The sequence below is a fragment of the Miniopterus natalensis genome, chromosome X (assembly GCF_054644295.1).
Source record: "Miniopterus natalensis isolate mMinNat1 chromosome X, mMinNat1.hap1, whole genome shotgun sequence".
NCBI classification, from domain to species: domain Eukaryota; kingdom Metazoa; phylum Chordata; class Mammalia; order Chiroptera; family Miniopteridae; genus Miniopterus; species Miniopterus natalensis.
Window position 1 is genome coordinate 21354264 of NC_142103.1, and position 20549 is coordinate 21374812.

Here is a 20549-nt window from a genome sequence, read left to right on the forward strand (position 1 = left end):
CTAAACATAACTATGCCAGCTTCACCCTTCACCGGGAAGGGAATGGGAATCTTGGGCCACATAAGCAGGAGAGACAGCTCTGGCTCTTTCTGGAGCTCTACTTAGGCTCCCAATGTGTGCTCAGGGGCTTAAGGCAACAAGGGAGCTTTCCCTCAGCTCAGGGTTGTTCTGAGAATGGGTAGGGAAAAGGTTTCAGGTACCAGCCCAGAGTCCAGAAATGCAGATCCTCCCACCCACCCCCTTTCCAGAGAGACGTAATGAGGGAGATAAAAGACAAAGCAGAGCTTTGGGGCTGTGTGACCAGGTCAAGAGATGCTGCCAACTAGCGGATCTAAGCGCCAGGGTTACAGGTAGAAATCTCAGGCTTGTGGTGGGGGAGGGGCCATTCAATCAGTTTCAGGAGGGTTCCTGAGGGTCGGCATACTGAGTTACAGAGTATAGGGTGAGAGGTGTCTCACATGGCACCAAGATCAGAGTGCCCAAGGGTCCGGTGACAGCTCTGCCCCCCACCCCCCCATGCCACACACACACAGACGCCACTGCCACCACTAAGCAAGTTACTCCTTCATCCTACTATACCACTATCCGTCCTCACTCCCTTTCAATCTCAGCTGGATCCGGGGAGACCAACCCCATGGGTAAGAGGGGCAGGGATGGAAGAATTAGGCTGCACTTCTGGGTTGCCTGCACTGGGTTACACTTAGATCCATCAGGGATCGAAGCCCGCCCAGGAGGATCCCAAGTCTGTCCCCAGCGACTCAGGGTCCCTCTGTCCCGCTGTCCTGTCCACCTGCCACTCCCCCGCTATCCCGCTGGCTCAACTTGCCTTGCCGAGGGATGAATGTGGCTGCTGCCACCTGCCCCGAGCCCATAATGAAGGGACAGGTGGGGGGCACTGTCCAAAGCAGGGGACATTCAGAGCAATGGGCAAAAAGAGACTCTGCAAGCCAGGCACCTGGAGGCGCTCCGGTCCCTTCAACCCACACCCGCGTTCAGCGCCCCAGTCTCTGCCACCACCCGGGGGGAGGCCCAGGGAGAGCAAACGAATGAAACAGAAAATTCCGTACCGAGGGGGGAGAGATGAGACGGTGGGACAGGGCAGCTGGGGCTGACTTGGGGTTGCGGCTGCGGCTTCCTTCCACCCCTGGCCACCGAGCTGCAGAGAAGGCAGGAGCTGCTGCCCCTGCAGGCTGCCCTGTCCTCCCTCTTTCCCTACCCGAGCCCTGCCTCTCCCGCCCCGCCCCACCCGCCCCTGCTGAGAGCGGGCTGTGAGGCACCAGCTTAGGATGGGGGGAGGTGAGAGGTGCTTTCACCAGCCTCGCAGTCTCCCCCTCCCTCCTCTCTCTCACACACGTACACACACACACACACACACACACACACACACACACACACACACAAACTGCGACGGGTTCTCCGCAGCTCACAGCCACCCAAAGCGAGGAAGAAAGAACAGGAGCTGAGATAAGCAAGAAGCATATAGAGGGAAAAGGGAAGAGCTCAGGGTTGGACATTTTTGGAGCTAGGGGTGGGGAGGAAAAAGGGAGCGTGCCTCCTTGATTTCCCCTCCCCTCTCTGCTTTTCTCTCCCCTTCCCTGTATATAGCATTTTCCTGAAGCAGCCGCAAAAGCGGACAGAAACCTACTCTGAAACGGTTTTGAGGGGCGGCTGGGGCTCCCAACAGCTGCTACCTAGTAGCTGGGGCTTGAGTGTGCATTTGTGTATGTAAGAGTGTGAAGAGTGTGAATGCGGTCCTTCTCTCTCTCTCTCTCTCTCTCTCTCTCTCTCTCTCTCTCTCTCTCTTCCTCCCTCCCTCCCAGTGTCCGCTATCCCTGTCAATTTCCCGGTGTCAGTTTCTGCTTTTCCTGGTATTGTGTGGTTGATTGCCTGAAGGGAGCCGGGCATTTGAAGGGGCCTGAGTTGTCTCAGAGCCAGGAGAAGCTAGTGAGAGGTAGAGCAAAGAGTTTCAGGGCTCTGATGAAGGCAAAAGGTGAGAAGGGCCGGCCAACAAAAGGGAAGTTTGAAGATAATTGAGGAGCAAAGAGAGAAACCAACGTAGGAGCCAGCACTTGCCTCCCTCACAGCACTCCTCCCCTTTCGCTGTGCTCAGCATCCTACAGCCCAGCAGCTTGGAGGCCCAGCGCTGTCCCAGGCGGCTGTTTGCACTCCGCGGGTGACAAGTCCTGTAAGGTGGCTGCACTGAAAGCCCTGGCTCAGGGATACCAGACGACGCAGATCTGAATAAATCACTTGACCAGGGGTAAGTGGACAGGCGGCCCTGTGCCCTCTGCTTTGCTGCAGGAACGCTTCCAAGGGGTGGAAACGTGCGGGTTGAGAGAAGGTGTGGAGATAGGGATGCTGAGGGTTGGCAAACACTGGCCGGCTGTTTGTGGGCTGGGGTGGTGAGGAGCAGAGCAAAGCCAGCAACAGATAGTTTTTGGACATGGGGTAGAGATGTAGTAGGAGGAAGCTCTAGGGGCATTAAGATAATGTGGCTCTTGGAAATAACCAAAACATCATTTTCACTTGGGATGTTGTCCTAAACCAGAGCTTTGCCCTACCTTTGTACAGTTATCTGCTCCGTTCCTGGGTAGGTATTAAGCTCCCCAGGAACCTACTCATAGGCCTCTTTAAAATCAGCCTGGGCGGTGGGTATGGCAATAAGGGCACTGGCCCTTTTGCCAAAAGCCCCTTTACGATGCAGAGGGTGAGTTCCTGAGGGTTCAGGGACAAGAAGAAGGAACTTCTTTCTGTTTTGTATTCTTCAAACTTAGGAAATGGCCAGATTCATCTTCCTGGCTTCTTTAACCGAAATAGGAAATGCAGATTGGGGGGCATCAGTCATATCTCTGCTCTAAAGTGGACACCCTCTTCCCAGCAAGCACACACACTGACTTGGAACAGTCATGTTCACCCCCCCCCCCACACACACACACACACACAGGCACTGAGCTGTATTCACAGATTCTGATCTTTCTTCCTGGTTTCTAAGAATGAGACTGGGAGGACTTATTCTGCATTTCCAACCTGGGCTCTTCTGGCCATAGTCAGGTGCATGGTAATGGCTGAATGGCTAGCAACATTATCACTCTTTCATGAGACATCTGGAGTCTGGAAACCAGCCTGAAAGGCAGGAACTCTGAACTTTACCTGAGTTTATTATATGACTAGGAGAGACACAGACTAATCAATAATGCTGTCTTTAGATATTGTTCATGTCAGCTCTGGCTTCAAATGAGAAATAATTACTCCACTGACATGGCACTCAGACCCGCTTGCCATATATTTGCACCCATAGCATTTAGCAAATATGGCAACTTTATATAGCAGCATTCATAATTGTCTATTGTCAGTCTCGGGCATTTTTTGGTGTTCTACAGATTATCTATATCATGTCTCCTTTCCCATAGACTCTTAAAAAGCTGAGGTATAAATGATGTCAAACAGTACCTTTCAATCAATCTTTAACATCTGCTTATTCTAAATCAAAAGGCATGGAAATACATTCACATAGTACCAAGTAGGTTTCAAAGCAACGTTTGGACTGGGATAAAAGAAATCCACAGGGCTAAGAGGAACCTCGGCTGCTCTGTTTGCGAGGTTGAAGGAAAAACTGAATGCTACTTGAAATTTATGTTTGGTCCCCAGGAGATGCTGGTTTCATGAAGTTTCACCATATATACTGTGTGTGTGTGATGCTTTCATATAGTATGTGTGTGTGATGCTTTCATATAGAGTGTGTGTGTGTATGTGTATGTGTGTGTGTATTTTTTCAAGGACCCGGATCAACCCCGTACTACAAATCTGGTCTCTGTGTTCTTATAGCAGAGAAGAGAGCATTTGAATTTGTGCCAAAGCACCCAGGCTCTTCTGTTAAACTTTCTGTTTATTACTATGTTACTGGAATACAATGAATTACCTCCTTCCAATTCAGCAAATGAGAGGAACAGATTTTGCATTAAGTGGAACTGTTTATGTGGCATCAGGCAATTTGTTCTAATGCTGACTGCTGAGGGACAGAACAGAATGAGGATTACTCAAGCAGGATCTGAAAAGGTGCCCATTCTGTTACATTCTGTTACTTTTTTAGGAAATCATAAGCAAATATCTTCTTAGGTAGGTTAAAATTACACTTTCCCATGAATAGCAAAGATGAGAGTGCAGACAGGTAGGAAAGAACTCTCAGCTTCATACTTCGGAAGAACTGAAAGTGTGAACAGGGATGAAGCCTAACGTGTAGGTCTTTGCTCTGTTCTTGGTGATGTATCTGGCTGCCGCAGTGGGTCCTGCTCCATGGTTCTTCAGGGACAAGGAAGTGGGCAGTGCAGGGATCCAGAACCAATGATATCGCCAGTTGTGTTGACACAGGTCACTTGGCTTTGGTGTATGCTCCAACATAGAGACCTAGACCAGATCTGCCATCTCTACTAGCTGTAGGACCTATAGCCCTATAATTCCATTCTTCCTAGAATTAACAACCAAAACAAGAATGATACACAGAACCACAGTGATTAGAGAAGGCTGTGTCAGAAAATTAAAGATACAATCAGAAGGAAGAAGAGGAATAGGACAGAACACAAAGATGTTTTGAAACACATGGAGAGAAAACCATCCTGGTGTTTGCTTCCCTTTGCTTTGGCTGGGGATGGAATTAGTCCAGGAAACTGATTCAGATTGAAGCACCCTAAGATTGCCAAAAATTACACTGAGTAAACGGTGATAGAATTCCTTAGAACCAGAGAACTGGACATGTTGGAGTACATTTTCACTTTTGCATCTTGTTTCACTACTTAGCATATTAAATTCCTATCTATGAGCCATGCAGGTGCTTAATTATCAAATGGATACATCAAATGTGTCATGCTTTTGTTCAGCCTGCTTCTAAATATTCAAATTTGTCTTTTTTCGTGGCTCCACCACTGAAGGAGAGGGACAAAAACATTTCTGCCTGCTTTACTTCTGCCAAAGCTTCTCATTTTCAGCTAAGTACACTAAACCATTCAGAAGTCTCTCGTTAGCCGCGGAATATGAGGGGCAGGACACTTCTCCCTGAGTTGCCACCAACCTGATCTAGCCTTGTCACTTTTCAGGTTTTCAGGAAGGGGTGTGAAAGAGTTTGCAGCCTGCACACAGAAATGATACCTCATTCTAGGCATAAACTGCAGCTAATCAACCACAGATTAGGCCTAAATTGACACTAGCCACCAAGCCCAGAGCTTAGTAGCTGAGGTTTCCATAGTGTCATCCTTTCTAAAACTCATGTGGCTTTCCTCCTGTTGATGGGTCTCTTAAGCCCTTTGTCCAGTGAGACTAACCAACCCATCCCATTAGCAAAGATTGAATTCTGAATGACTCATCTATAGTCTTATAAACAAATGCGTACATCATGTTCAACTGAGTAACAACAGATTATTTCAAAATAATAATAATAATACCTGCTGGGACAAAGCAAAAATTACAGTTTACTGGGTCAAAAGCACTTTGCAAGCTCCCTATATTTGGTTCTCTATCACCCATTATAGAGTTGGCACTTAGATGCAATTGCCCCAGCTTTTTGCCTTAGCAAAAGTAAAGAAAGAGCAGATGGAGGGAAACATGCAGGGATTGCGGCGGAGTCCAATCTCCTCGTTCATCTATAGAGAAATCAAGGTCTAGAAAGCAGAAATGATGAAATCACAAAACTACCTAATGACAGAACCAAAACAAGAATTCAGGACTGCCTGCTAGTACTGAACAAATTTCCTAAAGCTCTCTGTATATCTTTCCAAGAAATGAAAAGGAAACTAAAGCAAAGTTTACCAAGATCACAGCCCTCTACTTCCATGCCATATATTCATATTTACATGTTGATATTTACATATTTATTGCCATATATTTGTGACTTGCCTCCTCACTCACCACTTGCCCCCAGCATATACACACACACCCTTATCTTGCTAGCTAAGAAAACATGGCATATGCCTACAACTAGCATATTCAGGTGGAGGGCAGAATTAAACATGACAAAGGTTTAACTGCTCACACTTTTCTTGCTGATCTGTCTCACAAGGTGCCTAGAAAATCCAGTCTCTGCAGCTCCCTATTAGTTTTGAGGAATGGAAGCTGGTGAAATTCAGTGACTATGGCTCTGGTTCTATATACTCAGTCTCAGAATTGACCCCCATAAATGTGCATGCATACACACACACACACACACACACACGCATTCACACACTGTCTGAAAATTTTTTAAAAAAGGAAATAGAAAAGACAAGTGAGATGGTTTTTATAGTAGACTATGACAAAAGGGAGGTTTGTGAGGAGGTGGGGGAGGGGGTGTTGCTTCCTAACTCCATTCCCTAACCTCGATGCTTAGTTTCCATTAATCCCACCATACTTTCTTTTAGAACTTGAGAAAAATAGGCTGATGCAAACATGTTTATTACAGCCAGAAGGATGATATGAAGAACTTTTATATTATAATGAGGATATCACAAGGTTAAGGAAGAGAGGTTAGGGCGAAGTGGTCTAGGGTCTTGCTATTCTAAGTGTTGTTGTCACACCAGTAGAACTACCATCCAATGGAAGCTATTTATAAATGCAGAATTTTATATCTTTCCTCAGACTTACTGAATTGGAATCTGATTTTTAAGAAGATCCTCTGATCTGTTTGCATACTCAACTTTGAGAGTCACTGGGCTAGAGCTTATCCCAAAAATCATCTGAAAGTCATTTGAAAAGAAACAATGCATGCTTGGCATTTAGGGACGATTCATGAAGTTTATCATTAAAAAATGAAAATATAAACTTTCCCCAGGTTCACTTCTCCCCTTATCCAGCATAAAAGCATTAAGTGTAGGCAAGAGAGTGAGTCAAAGGGAATCAGACCACAGGATTGTTCTGTTTACCAGAAGGATCTGGGTTTGGGGGACTCACACAAACCTGAGTTCAAAATAATTCCTAGTCATGCTAACAAATAACTAGCTTTGTAAACTTGTATGAGGTACTTTATCTCTGGGCTTCAGATTCCTGATCAGTATAAAGGGATTAACACTGACATTGAGATGTTAATAACATTAAATGAGACATTATAAGACACTAATATACTGTGAAGAATCAAAACATGGAAGATATTATAATTAATATGATTTTGCCAATAATTTTAGTTTGCTAGAAAACTCATCACTTGATGTGATCTCTTGAGGCACCTAACATCTATTTCTAATTGTTGTGAATCACATTGTGCTTTCCACAGGTAGAATACTGAGAAAGAGACACAAAAGTAAAATATATTTGAACAGAGTGGAGGTCCAAAAACAAATATTATTCAGGAAGAATTAGAGGTGTCCCTAATCACTTCATAGCATAAGACTGAAGTCAGAAGTGACCCTATACTTCTATATGACATGTCTCAAAATTATCAAGTTAGAAAGTTAGTAGTGAGGCTCTTTTTGCATGTTTGCACATATATGCAGCAGGGAAGCACATGCCCATACAGACCCATACAGACACACACACATACACACACACTCTTCAAAAGACAAACTTTAAAAAAAAAATCAAAGCTGAAATAGTATTCTAGGTGCAGAAGTAAATATTACTGGATTTCTGGCCTAACAATCTGTAAAACTGGGCAAATAATAACTCCTACTTCACAAGATGAATGTGAGGTGATATTTGGGTTAAAAATAAATTTTAGGTAAAGGCATAGCAGAGAAACTCAATAAATATTTCTTTTTAAAAATATTTTTTATTGATTTGAGAGAGAGAGAGAGAAAGGAAGGGAGAGAGAGGGAAAGAGAGAAACATAGATGAGAAAGAACCATCCATCAGCTGCCTCCTGCATGCCCCCTTCTGGAGCATAGCAGAGAAACTCAATAAATATTTCTTAATCTGAGCTCACAAAAGGGGCAAAAATATTGCAGAAAAATCTCCAGCTGAGCTACAATGATTTTTATTCCAGAAACTGGTGGTGTTAGATAAGAAATACTTTACTTTATCAACACATCTTACAAAGGTCAGCTCAACAACAACAGTTAACACCTAAGAGAGTGCTCAGTTACGTGCCAAACATTTTATATGCAGTATCTCATTTAAACCTCACAACTCCATGAGATACATTATCATCTTTATTTTACAGATAAAACTGAAGCTCAAAGGAATTATTAAATAACTTGCTCATTTTATAATTTAACAATTTAGGTAAATACTATACCTATCACTACTTTACAGGTGAAAAAAGTGAGCAGATTTTACTTCCTCCCAGCCCATAGTTCTCTCTACTTGTTCAATTTTCTCACTTGCAAAATATGATAGGTGTAGTACCTATGAATTATAATAATAATTTTATAACTTCTAATAAATTTCAATAAGATCACTAAGCACTATAATCTCTAAAGACTTATTGATTGGTATATGTAATCTGGTCAGCCTGATTGCAAAGACACCACAAACTCTGGGTCCCAGTCCCTTGGCATGTTTGAGACCTCCAGCTTCATTTGGAACTGAGGTTGCCCAACATGCATTGATATTTAAGAGGATAAGATTAGTGTGGCATCAAAAATATTATAATAGACACTATAAATCACTAATTTGTAAGATTTCTGAGATCACCTTAAATTAAAAATAGCAATTGCTCTCAATTATTGAACATCTTTGTATTAGTTCTTTATTGTGGCTGTAAAAAACCTCCACAAATTTAGCAGTTTTAAACAACACGAATTTATTATTGTTATAGTTCTGTAGTCTGACTCAGGGATAATTAAAGTAAAATCAAGTTGTCAGCAGGCCTGTACTCACTTCTGGAGGCTCTAAGGGAGAATCCATTTCCTTGCCTATTCAAGTTGTTGCCATAATTTATTTCCTTGCAGTTGTAGGACTGAAGTCCTGATTTCTTTGCTTGCTCTAAGTTGAAGGACATTTCTAGCTTCTAGAGGCCACCCACATTACTTGGCCCATGGCCCCATTCCTCCAAATTCAAATCCCACCAAGGCAGATTGAGTACCTCTCACTCTTTGAATCTCTCCTGCCTCTTCTTCCTTTGCATCTCTCTTTGACTATTCTGCCTCCCTCTCTGCTTTTGAGAGCCCATGTGACCACATAGGACCCACTGGATAATCCAGAATAATCTCCCTAGCAACCTTAATTCCATCTGAAAAATCCCTTTTGCCATATAACCTAACAGATTCACAGGTTCTGGGGATGTATTGACATATTTAGAGGGTCATCATCCTGCCTACCACAATCTTCTGTGTGTTTAGTGGTACAAATACATTATCTTAATCTTCACTACAGTCTCTATGTGATAGTTATTGTCCCCATTTAATAGATTAAGAAACAAGATCAGGCAAGTTACGTGGTATGCCTCATAAATCACAGCTAGTAAATGATGGAGTCAAGATTAGAACATACATCTCTCTTTCTCCAAGTCTTGCATTTTTCCTTGGCATCCTCATTGCCAGAAAGCTCTTTTAGTTGTCATTTTTGTTTTCCTTGTTGTTACTTTGTCTTGTGCTTTCTTTTTAGTATTTAAATGTTTGACTAGGTAATTTATGTCTATGGTAAAAAAATCAAAATACATATATAAAAAGGTATTCAGTGAAAAAGCTTGCTCCTATTCTGTTTCACATCTACATTATTGCCACAACCCAGCCCCCATTTTATGTTTTTCCTCCAGAACTTCTGGATGAAAATATAAGAAACTATGAATTAATGTTATGAAGAATCTTTACATCAAAACAAAATTTCTCAAATTACAGCTCAAATCCATTTTGTCCTCCTGTAGTGTTCCCTCTACAGTGCAACTTTGGAAGAACTAACATCTGTGTTAAAGAACATACCTTTGGACCAATCAGTTATCCAAGCAATTCATGATTATGCCCACTTTCTAAAATGTTTTATAGTCCCGTTGGCTCCATGATGCTCACCTGAATACTGCATATATTATATAACCCTAATGCCTCAGTACTGTTATATATACCACCAATTTTATCTGAACATTCCAGAATCCAGGAATTCCAGGAAGTACAAACATGAGAGACAGAGAAGACAGGGACAGAGACAGAGAGGGGAGGGGAGGGGAGGGGAGGGGAGGGGAGGGGAGGGGGGGAGGGGAGGGGAGGGGAGGGGGGGGAGGGGAGGGGAGGGGAGGGGAGGGGAGGGGAGGGGAGGGGAGGGGAGGGGAGGGGAGGGGAGGGGAGGGGAAAAATGTCCACAGTTCACACACTGGGGGGAAAAAACATAACAAATTCATGAAATATAGTTATTATTATTCCTTATAGTAATGAGGTAATTATATATTAGTATAAGTAAGCCCAATATCTTATTTATAATTAATCTTTGAAATTGACAAAGCTTTCCATCTAACTTGCAAAAAAGAACGTGGAACTCGCATAGTTGTAAACATTGAAACAGGGCACCATATAGTTGTGTAATGCGTTATATAGAAACAGGCACAGAAAGCAAAAGATGACAAGTTTGTTTTAAACAAAGGATTGAATAAAGCTTTTAATAAAACCAATACACCACAGTTAATTATTTTTGTTATCCCTTTATGAATATTGTTCTTTAGCTGTAACTTAAGTACTTCTTCCCAGCATAGCAGCTGCATGCAATATTTATTGGCCTTCTAGTAGCACAAAATAGAACATATGATCATCTTTTTCATTTCCACCCTTTGAACCAGTGTTTTTCAAAATGTGGGAAATGATTCATTACTTACTGTGAAATCAGTTTAGTAGTTCATCACCACCACTATTTTTAAATAAAATAGATTAAAAGAGAAAAATGTGACTCTCATGTATTAAGAGTAAACATTGTTTCATGAAACTTTTGTTCAGTAATGTGTGTGAGTGTCTGTGCATGTGAAAATGTGCACATTTGTGTGTATATTGGGTGCAATGTAAAAATTTTTCTTGCTCTGGGTTTTTTTGTCAAAAAGTTTGATATTTATTTGCCAAAATATTTATGTCAAAAAACTTTGAATGATCAGAATCACTGACCAGATGTTACAAATAACCTTTATAAATAAATGAATCTCCCCTAAACATAAAAACCTTAATGTTTCTGAACTGTAAGGGAATTCCATGCTGTTCCTTGGCATTGTGGTCCCTAATCTATGGCAATGCCTAGAAAGCAGCAAGGATCCAAAGACAAGCTAAAAAATCCAATAAAATGGGATTGTTTTCTCTCTGTGATTCAAGAACATCTAGAGATTTATGACATCTGGATTTGGAAGGGGGCTTCCCAGCTGTCACTTCCATTACCATCTCTTAGATACAATGGCTCAGGGGCTCTGGCCAGTGCTGAATATGGCCTGAAACTCTGCAGCTTATGTAAAATATTTCACCTCAAGAGCAACCAGAGAACTTTATTCTGCAGACTGTGTTGTTGTCATTACACAGTGGTCATCTCTAGAAACTTTTCCTATATTAGTAACTTTCAGTCTAATGATAAATACCAAGAAATGAAGAAAGATTGACAGGAAGGTATGTTTGGGGATAAGGTGAGGGGAAAGCTGATGAAGTGGTGATGCATAGGTAAAGGTTTTCCTAAGATCTTAATGTTTCAGAAAGGAAGATTTTCACATTTGTGGTGGGGTGATTGTGCCAAGGAAGAAAAAAAAAATGAGAGGGATAATGGGGAGGAAAAAAAGAGAGTGTTAAGGTATAATTAAACAATCCAATCCTCCAAGTAACTGAACTCTTACTATCAATCACTTGACAAATATTCACTGAGTGTAGACTAGTTGGGAGGCACTATGGGTTGCAAACATGCATGTCCAAATTTTTCTCTCTAGGAGCTCACAACATTGTCAGAAGAGAGTAGGATGATAGGGGTAAACATGAAATGAAATCAAAGTATGGCAAAGTAGGGCAGTGTGGATTAATTTATTCATGGAAATATATACAGGTACAGATGTGAAAGTCTGACAGTGAAGAAAGCTCCTAGGGGAAAAAAAATGATTTATTTGAAATAGGGTGTTGGAGGAGAATGCTACGAATACCCTGGACCACCAGAAAGACAAACCAAGTGAGTCCTAGAGAAAATTAAGCCTGAAACATTGCTGGAGGCAAAAATGACAAAACTAAAGCTCTCTTGCTTCTGGCACATCATGAGAAAGTAGGGTTCTTCAGAAAGAACATAGTGATAGGAAAAATAGAAGGCAGTGGGAAAAGAGGACAACCAAATATGAGATAGATTTACTCCATAAAAGAAGCCATAGGCATGAGTCTACAGAAGCTGTGTAGGCTGTTGAGGACAAAACACTGTGGACACCACTTATTCATAGAGTCACCAGAAGTCAGAGCCAACTCAGTAGCAAGGAACACATACACTTATAAAAATAAAGCTGAGAATTTAGGTTGTTATAAGATTGTAGAGGACTTTGTATATTTGGTTATGGATAGATCTAATTTAGTGGATGAAAGAGAGATAGCAATAAATGTTGAGAAGAAAAATGAAATAATGATAGCAATGTTTGGGGATGAATATTCTGGAAATAGTATGCAGGAAGGATTGATGGAAGAGTAAGCAATGGCAGGCATACTAGTTAGTAAACAATTGTAGAAATCTAGGCACAAGGAGTAAATAGCACTGTAGTTAAGGTGAGAATCTGGATCCAAACCCATTTTGGTATGATTCTAGCTCTGCCATTCTGAATCTTAGTTTTCTCACCTATGAAAAGAGGATAGTAAGAATACCTACCTCATGGGAATACTATGAGGATGAAATTATTTCATACATAGTACTTTATGCTGGATTCATATTTACCATTATAATTGTTATTGTTGTTGTTATTACTTTAGTAGTGGACCTGAAAAGAAAGAGGCATCAAAGACACCATAAAGGAATAGTAGTATATTATGGCAAATGGTTGTATATGTGTGATGAAGGTAGTTCAAGACAACTACAAATTTTATCCAGGTAACAGAAATTGATGATGCCATAGGAAATGTCAAGGTGTGGTAAGATGAGAAAATGATGAGCTGAGATTTTGAGATAGTATTAAGTTGGAAGGCAGGCAAGGCATCCTCATGAAAACGTCCACCAAAAATTTTGAGATGTGGGAATGGAGATTAAGAGAGAGATTAGTTTATGAGATGAAAATATGAAAAGTCATAGATATAACTATTTTTAAAACGTCTCCAAAAATAGATTTAAAATATTCAAGAAAGAAAGTCAAAAGAAGAAGAAAACAGATAAAGTAGAATCTTGTAGTCCACATTTATTGGAGGGAGAAGAGCCAGAAAAAGAGTGATTGAAGTCAAAAGGAGACCTGTATGAGGCACTATGGAGAATTCACAAGAACATTCTGTGCTCTGTGAACTTAAGATGCTTATAATCTAATTGAAACAATATGACTTATAGACTTGTGACAGAAAGCATTATAAAGTATGAAATATGTAATAAAGAAATTCAATTTTAAAATATAAGCTCTCAGTTCCAAAATATACCTTATTTTGTTGACTAGAGAAGTCAAGGAAGCTTCATAGGTGTTTCAGCTCTTGAATGATGGATGACATTTGGAAATATATCAGGAGGTACATTTTAGATGAGAGGAACTGTGTGATCAAAGGTGAGAAGTTAGAAATGGGCACATCAAGTTTAAAGGAGAGAAAGGATATCAGTCTGACATGAGTGGAGGGGAGAAGATTAGGAAAGGGAAGAGATGAACAATTTTCAAATCAACCTCGTAGCTAATCTCAAGTTCCAACTCAGGGGAATTTAAAAAGTTCAGTCTCATCTTGGCTTTAAAGGTATAAGTTTAATGTCATTTATTTTCTGATATGAAACTGGACTCCCAGCTTTCTCAGTTAAGTGGCTGAGGGGACAGTGCTACTGTTAACAGGAATAAAGAATGATGGAGGAAAAATAGCAGGTTAGCATGAGGGGATTTGGGAGTGGGAGACAGGTGATAGGTTAGGTTTGGGACATGTTGATGCCAAGGTGCCAGTGGGATATATAAGTACAGATGTTAAATAGCCAGTTCAATATTTGGGTCTAGGGATCAAAACTAGAAGTCTGAACTGGAGATATAGATTAGGAAGTCAACATCTCATAATAGTAGCACAATGATGACACTAATATTTTATTATATTAGAAGCATGGTTCTAGAGTTTTTCAAATAATTATTTAATCTTCACAACAACCCTATGAGGTCACACAAACAGTATCTATTGGAGCAGGATTTAAACCCAGGCAAGTAAAACTCCAAAGCCCATGCTCAAAGTTACTACATTAACAGCAGGTGTAGTCATGGAAGCAGAATCAATTACTACAGCAGAGTAAACAAAAAAATAAATCAACTACTGATCCTTGGAAATACCAACATTTGAGAGGTAGGTAGAAGAAAAAGACTATCAGAAGAGACTAAGGGAGTATAAAAATAGATGGAAAACTGGAAGTCAATGTTGAATTCTTCAAAATCATCAGAGGGGAAAAAGGGGGGCTGAATTGTCAGCATTAAAAGCTGTAACCACTGGATTTGACAATTAGGGGAGCCCTGAATAGTGTAATGATTAGAGCAAGCATCAGCAAGCTACAGCCATGGGACAAAGCTGGTCCACCACCTGTTTTTGTAGGGGCTTTGGGATAAAAATGGCCTTCACATTTTTAAATCCCTGAGAAAAAGTCAAAAGAAGAAGAATATTTATTGACATGTGAAAATTATAGGAAATTCAATTTCAGTGTCCATGAATCAAGTTTTATTGCAACAAAGTCACTCTCATTCATTTATATATTGTCTATGGTTGCTTTCATACCACAATGGCAGAGTTGAGCAGTAGCCCAGAGACCTTATGGCACTCAAAGTCTGAAACCTTTACTCTTTAGACCTTTATAGAACAAGTGTGGGCCCCTAAGTTAGAGTATGGGCTTTAATGTCAGATTACCTCTGTTTAAATCCAAGTTCTTCTATGTAACCTTGGACAAGTCACTGAAAGGCTCTAACCATCATCATGCATAAAATGGAGATTATGATAGTACTTACTTCATAGGGTTGTTGTGAAGATCAAATAAAATAATTCATATAAAGTGCCTCACACAGTGCCTGGTTCATAGTAATAAATGTTAGCTGCTGTTAATGTTCAGATGTGGTAGAAATGAGCAAAGGAGACAGAGTCAAACTGTAATGGGTAGCAAAAGGAATTAGACATGAAGACTACACAAATGGGAACTATTATCACAGTGGTGTTGAGGATAGGGTAGGAAGTAGCTTGAGGAGGGGATTTTACTTGTGGATGGAAAGACTCAAACACATTCAAGGGCTGAGAAGGGAAGAATTGAGTGCAGAAGATTGAGCATCAGGGAAAAAAGAAATGGAAGAACATACTGACGAGGTAGGAGGTAGGGGGATCAAGAGCCAAGATGGAGAAATTAGCCTTAGAAATGAGTATGAACACCTCAAAAAAACAATGTTGCATACAAATATATTTGCCATGGAGCAGAGGGAGTTTATAGTTCAAAGACTCTTTCTTCTGTGTGGTAGGAGACAAGCTTTTCTGTGTGAAGTGGGGAGATGGGGGCACAGGGAAACTGGATGGATCACTGCCTATAGGACTTTCAAAAGGAAGCCAACCCAAGGAATTCAAAAGAGAGACTTGTATGGAATAGTGCTATGGGATTAGCAGAGCTTAGAAAATATGAACTTTTGGGGACCAAACTGCATAGCCATGTGACTTGCTCTAGAGGTATGCGAAAGCCTGGGGGGAAAAATCTAGGAAATAGAGGGTTGAACTGAGTCAGGGTTTGCAGGTGTGTTGAAAACCTTAGAAAATACAATGCCACCACTAGCAACAACTTGATCCCATACTAGCCTGTCTCTGGAACCACTGTCTTGTCAGCAGTCTCTGCAGCTTGCTCATCTTTGTCCTACTTGGTGTGGTATCGAGTTTTCATGATAGCACAGCCTCCCCAGACATTTCTGAATTTCTTTCCCTGAAATCTCTTTGCAACATGATAATAGACAGGCAGTATACTGGAAAGCTCTGAGAGAAAAAGAAGCTGTGACTTATGGAGAGAGAATGATACTGCCAAAAAATGGGGGCTAGTGCTTGAGATAGTTCAGTACCTATCAGGACTCTATGAATCCAACAAAATCCCTTTTAATTTGCAAGATGCAGGAAGCAAGCTTTATGGTGTCCCAGCATAGATCCAAATAAAATGCTACAACAGCTGGTGTATTATCTTTGGTTCCCTTGAGACTCAAGAGGTAAAGTGACAGTGATAACAGCCCAACTCTTATCTGGGCAAACTAAAGACAGAGCAGTGGTGGGGGAAAAGGAAGTGTCTCCCTAGTTGCCTGAAAAGGCCAGAGATGCAGGGAACAAATACTTTAGGAGTCAAGGTGGCAAGGAAAAAATGGAACAACATTTGCTCTCAAATAGGTGCCCACTGAGCCCTCAGTGAAATGCAGATCGGCTGACACAACAGAATAGGTCTGAGGATCTGTACACACTACCTTCAGAGAGCTTGAGCCCCCTGCTGGTGAAAGGGAGTTTCGGGTAGGCATTGATTCATCTTGCTCTGGCCTTCTGGCCTGGTGCTCACACAAGTGTGCATTCCCCTTAGAGGCTTCCAGGCTCATTTGGTGGGCCTGATAAAATGTTGTAGAGGATCGGTTTGCAATCAGATAGCACCACACATTCCCAAAGCACTTTTTCATCTAGTATTTTAAGCATACTAGTATGGTATCAAGAGTACTAACCTAGAGGTCAAGAGTCCTAGGTTTAAGCACTAGCTGTGCTATTTGCTATGAGTGTGACCTTAAGCAAGACATTCAACCACTGAGCCTCAGTTTTTAGCGTTTGTAAAATGAGGATAATAATAGTACTGTCCTTATATAGAGTTATCGTGAGGGTTAAATAACAGTGCTTAGCACAGAGCCTGCTTATGATAAGTGCTCATTAGCTGCCATTATTGTCATCATCACCATTATCATCGACATCATCATTTCCATTTAACATATAATGACCCTGACACATGAACAAAATTGGGCTTGCTTTGCCACTTACTGGTCATGATTTTGGGCAAGTCACATAAAATTTCTGAGCTTGTTTCCTCATCCTCAGTTTAAATAAGACTTGCAGATCAAACAAGATACTGTGTGCAAAATGTATACAGTACTCTCTAGACATTCAATTTCCACTTGAGAGAGCTTCATCCCATTTTACAGATAAGAAAAGGGACCCGAGAGGTAAAGGCATTTACTCAATGAAGCAACAGCAAACCAGGAATGAGAACGCAAGGCCCTCTACTTCTAACCCAGGGCTCTTCCCATTTATATTTTCCTGGAGCAGTTGGTCTTCTACCCAGAATAGAGAGTCCCATATGGTCCCAGCAGTGGAGACTCTGCTAATGTGTGTGCTTTCCTGCTGCTCACTATCCAGAAAGGCAGCAGCACTGACTGAGCCCCTTTCAGGCAGATGTCAGAAGCAAGAACCTCACATCTTTCTCTTTACTCCTGTAGCAACTGAGCAGTATTTGAAAATAGAGAGCTCTAGATTCATATTTAAAATACTTTCCTCTCCCCACTACCAGCTGACCTTGGTGTCCATGTCTCCATCAGGTGAGCATTGCTCTATTAAACTTCAGTCCTTATTCAAAAGATGAACTCCTTAGGACGTGCATACAAGATCTGCTACTAAGGATCAGTCATCAGCTCAACAGTAGAATTCAGATTCCTCAACTCTTTCTTGCTAAGAGGGAAGAAAGAGAAATAGGACAGAGAAGTACCTAAGGCCCACTTGTCAGTGTCCCATGATTCAGCCCTAGTCACACAGAGGTGACTGGCCCTGAATAAGTTTGAGGCTCTGGCTGTGTGAGGTAAGTAAGTAGACAGAGTGGCAGGATGCTGGACTATGAAATCCACCACGCAGGCATATTTCCACCATACCTTCCTCTTTCCTTTCCCCAAACAAGCCCTGAACTTAAAGCGACAGGAATGGGGAAGGTCATTATGAGGAGGTAAAATCAGAGTTGGTAAGGAGGGAATAAGGCCAGACACACTATCCCTCAAGCCAAGCAACTTCAGTTCCTTTGTACTCTCCACTAGAATTTATTTTATTAGCATTTGGTATATACTAGACACTACTTTACAAATATTAACTCACATAATTCTCATAACAGCCCTATGAGTTAAAGACCATAATAATTTTCATTTTACATATGAGGAAAGCAAGATACAAGGATGTTAAGTGAATTGCCTCAAGCAACACGTCTGGTAAGTGGTGGAACCAGGATTCGAATTCAGGCTAGCTCCATTCCAGAGAAGAGATCATGCTCTTAAACTCTGTTATGCTGTCTGACAACTTAAATTCAAACTGTACACCTATCATGTTGTATTGGAATTCTGCATTTTTTTGTGTGTGTATCCCCCACTAGTCTAAGCACTGATGGTAAGCTCCATGAGGAGCAGGACCAGGCCTTGCTGGCTCATTTCTGAATGCCAAGGACCTAACATAGGGATTGCATGATTACATGAATTAATTAAACACAAATTTAATGAGTATTCACTGAAAACCATCTAAGTATCAAGTAATATGCAAAGTGTTTAGGATGAGGGAGGGGTGGATAAGACCCATTTCCCTACCTCCAATCATCTTTTATTTGTAGAAACAAATAATCACAATACCTTGAGACAGGAACTATTTTCAATGTATGTACAGAACTATACACAACTCTGGGACCATGGGAGCACAGTAGCAGGAGGGTTTGGTTCTGCCTGGAGAAGTCAGGGAGAGCTGTAGAGATGGAAAATAACATTTTTGAGCTGAAACTTGAAGGATAATTAGGTATTCACAAGCAGAAAACAGGCACCAAAGTGGAGGCATCCCAGATTAAGAGAAAAGCATGAGGAAATTCAGAGGTGTGCTGGGGACAGGCAGATTGGTGTGGCTGGAGTCTAGGATATGTGAGTGGGAGTAACAGAAGATACTTTTGGAGATCTGGTAGCAGCCTACTGATCAATTCAAACTTGATCCTGTAGCCAGAGTAAAATCATTAGCAAATGTTTAAGTAGGAGAAAGATATGATCAGATTTGTGTTATAGAAATCTCATAAAGTGAGTGAAATATGGAGGAGAGCATGAAGTCAGAGAGAGCACAAAACTGGAGGTCACAGTAGTCCAGTAGAGTGATGGCAAAGTCCTGAACCCAAACAACAGCAGTAGGAATAGAGAGAAGGGAATGGAGATAAGAGCTGTTTTAGAGTCTGTATTGATAGACTTGGTGATGGGATGTGAGAAAGTAATGGAAAAGGAGTATTCAAGGATAATTCCCAGTTTCCTGGCCCAAGAAACTAGATATGTCATGCTGCCAAAAACAGATAGATATAAATATATATATGAGGTAGATTAAGATAAGAGTGACAATGAATTTGGTGTTAGGTCTGTTGAGTCTGAAGTATGTATAGAGGAATTATATACCATAGTAGACAGTTTGACACATAGATCTTAAGTTCAAGAGAGAGAGGTAGAAGGAGATTAAACTTGATATTCATTGCTGTACAAATAATTCACTAAAACCATGTGTGTAAATGAAATTGATCTCTTTAGAAATCACCTAGACCATCACTTGATTCATCTTATGCTGAAAGGGAGTTTTCTGGGTCTTCAGATAAAAAGAGATACCTTGCCTTTCTATGACCCATTATCTAAACTTTGGTAGGGAGATTATTCCCATACAATATTTCTAGATACTTAAGGAAAATCAATCATTGATATGGATAAGATGGAGCATTGGCTCCCATTCTGAGGGAGTTGAGCCAGAAACCCTGGGTGCTTCCTTCCCATTTCTGAAGTTAGCAGACAGAGGTATGTGGGGCTTCCACAGCTCTGTGGTCCCTACATTGCAGGAGGGATTTCATCTTTCTTCCAGCTGTTCCCTGCCCCTGATGACTGATTGTTGATTGAGACCCAGAGTAAAACTTGGCAATAGCCTTTCCTCTTGTAAGGAATATAAAAGAGAAAAAGAAGAAGAAAATGAAAGCGTATCAATGCTAAATTGCTCAGTGACCTTGGTTGAGTAATTTATTCTCTCTGTTGCTTAGGAAATAATGACATCTATATGATCTACTTCACAAGAAAGTGTGAGAATGGAATGAACTAAGGTGCATGAAAATGCTTTTCAAAATACATAGTAAAAATATATTATAATTTCAAGCACCAAGATCCTTGCACTCTACTTTCCAACCTATCATGGTTCCAATCAAAAATGGTATTTTATTCTGCCTCCATTTACTTTCCAATATATAGGAGTGACCATAGAAATTTGTTATTTTGGTGTGTGCATGTGTTTGAGTGGGGAATATTCTGATTTGAGGACAAACTAAATTATTATAAATGGCTTAGGAATAAGTAAGCACATAAAATTCTAAGTAGATTTTTATATATTACCTGATATTATTCTTTTAATCTTTCATATATCTTCCTCTGGTATCTCTTTTGCTTCAATGAATTTATTCAAACATATGCTACTAAACCCAAGCCCCTATAAAGAAAGGAAAAAAATAAATACAATCTTCCTGTGCTTCTGTGGACAAAGGGGCTCCTTTATTTAAATTAACAAAATAAA

At 40.9% G+C, this 20549-nt stretch overlaps 1 protein-coding gene across 1 annotated transcript in view; it reads left to right on the forward strand.

Annotated features, from left to right (window-relative positions):
• The first annotated feature begins 2173 nt into the window (after nt 1-2173).
• Nucleotides 2174-20549, forward strand: part of TRPC5 (transient receptor potential cation channel subfamily C member 5) — a 272059-nt gene continuing 253683 nt past the window's right edge. Inside the window, exon 1 of the mRNA XM_016198072.2 lies at nt 2174-2260. The gene's annotated coding sequence lies outside the window, so the exon portion shown is untranslated. The remainder of the gene's footprint in view (nt 2261-20549) is intronic.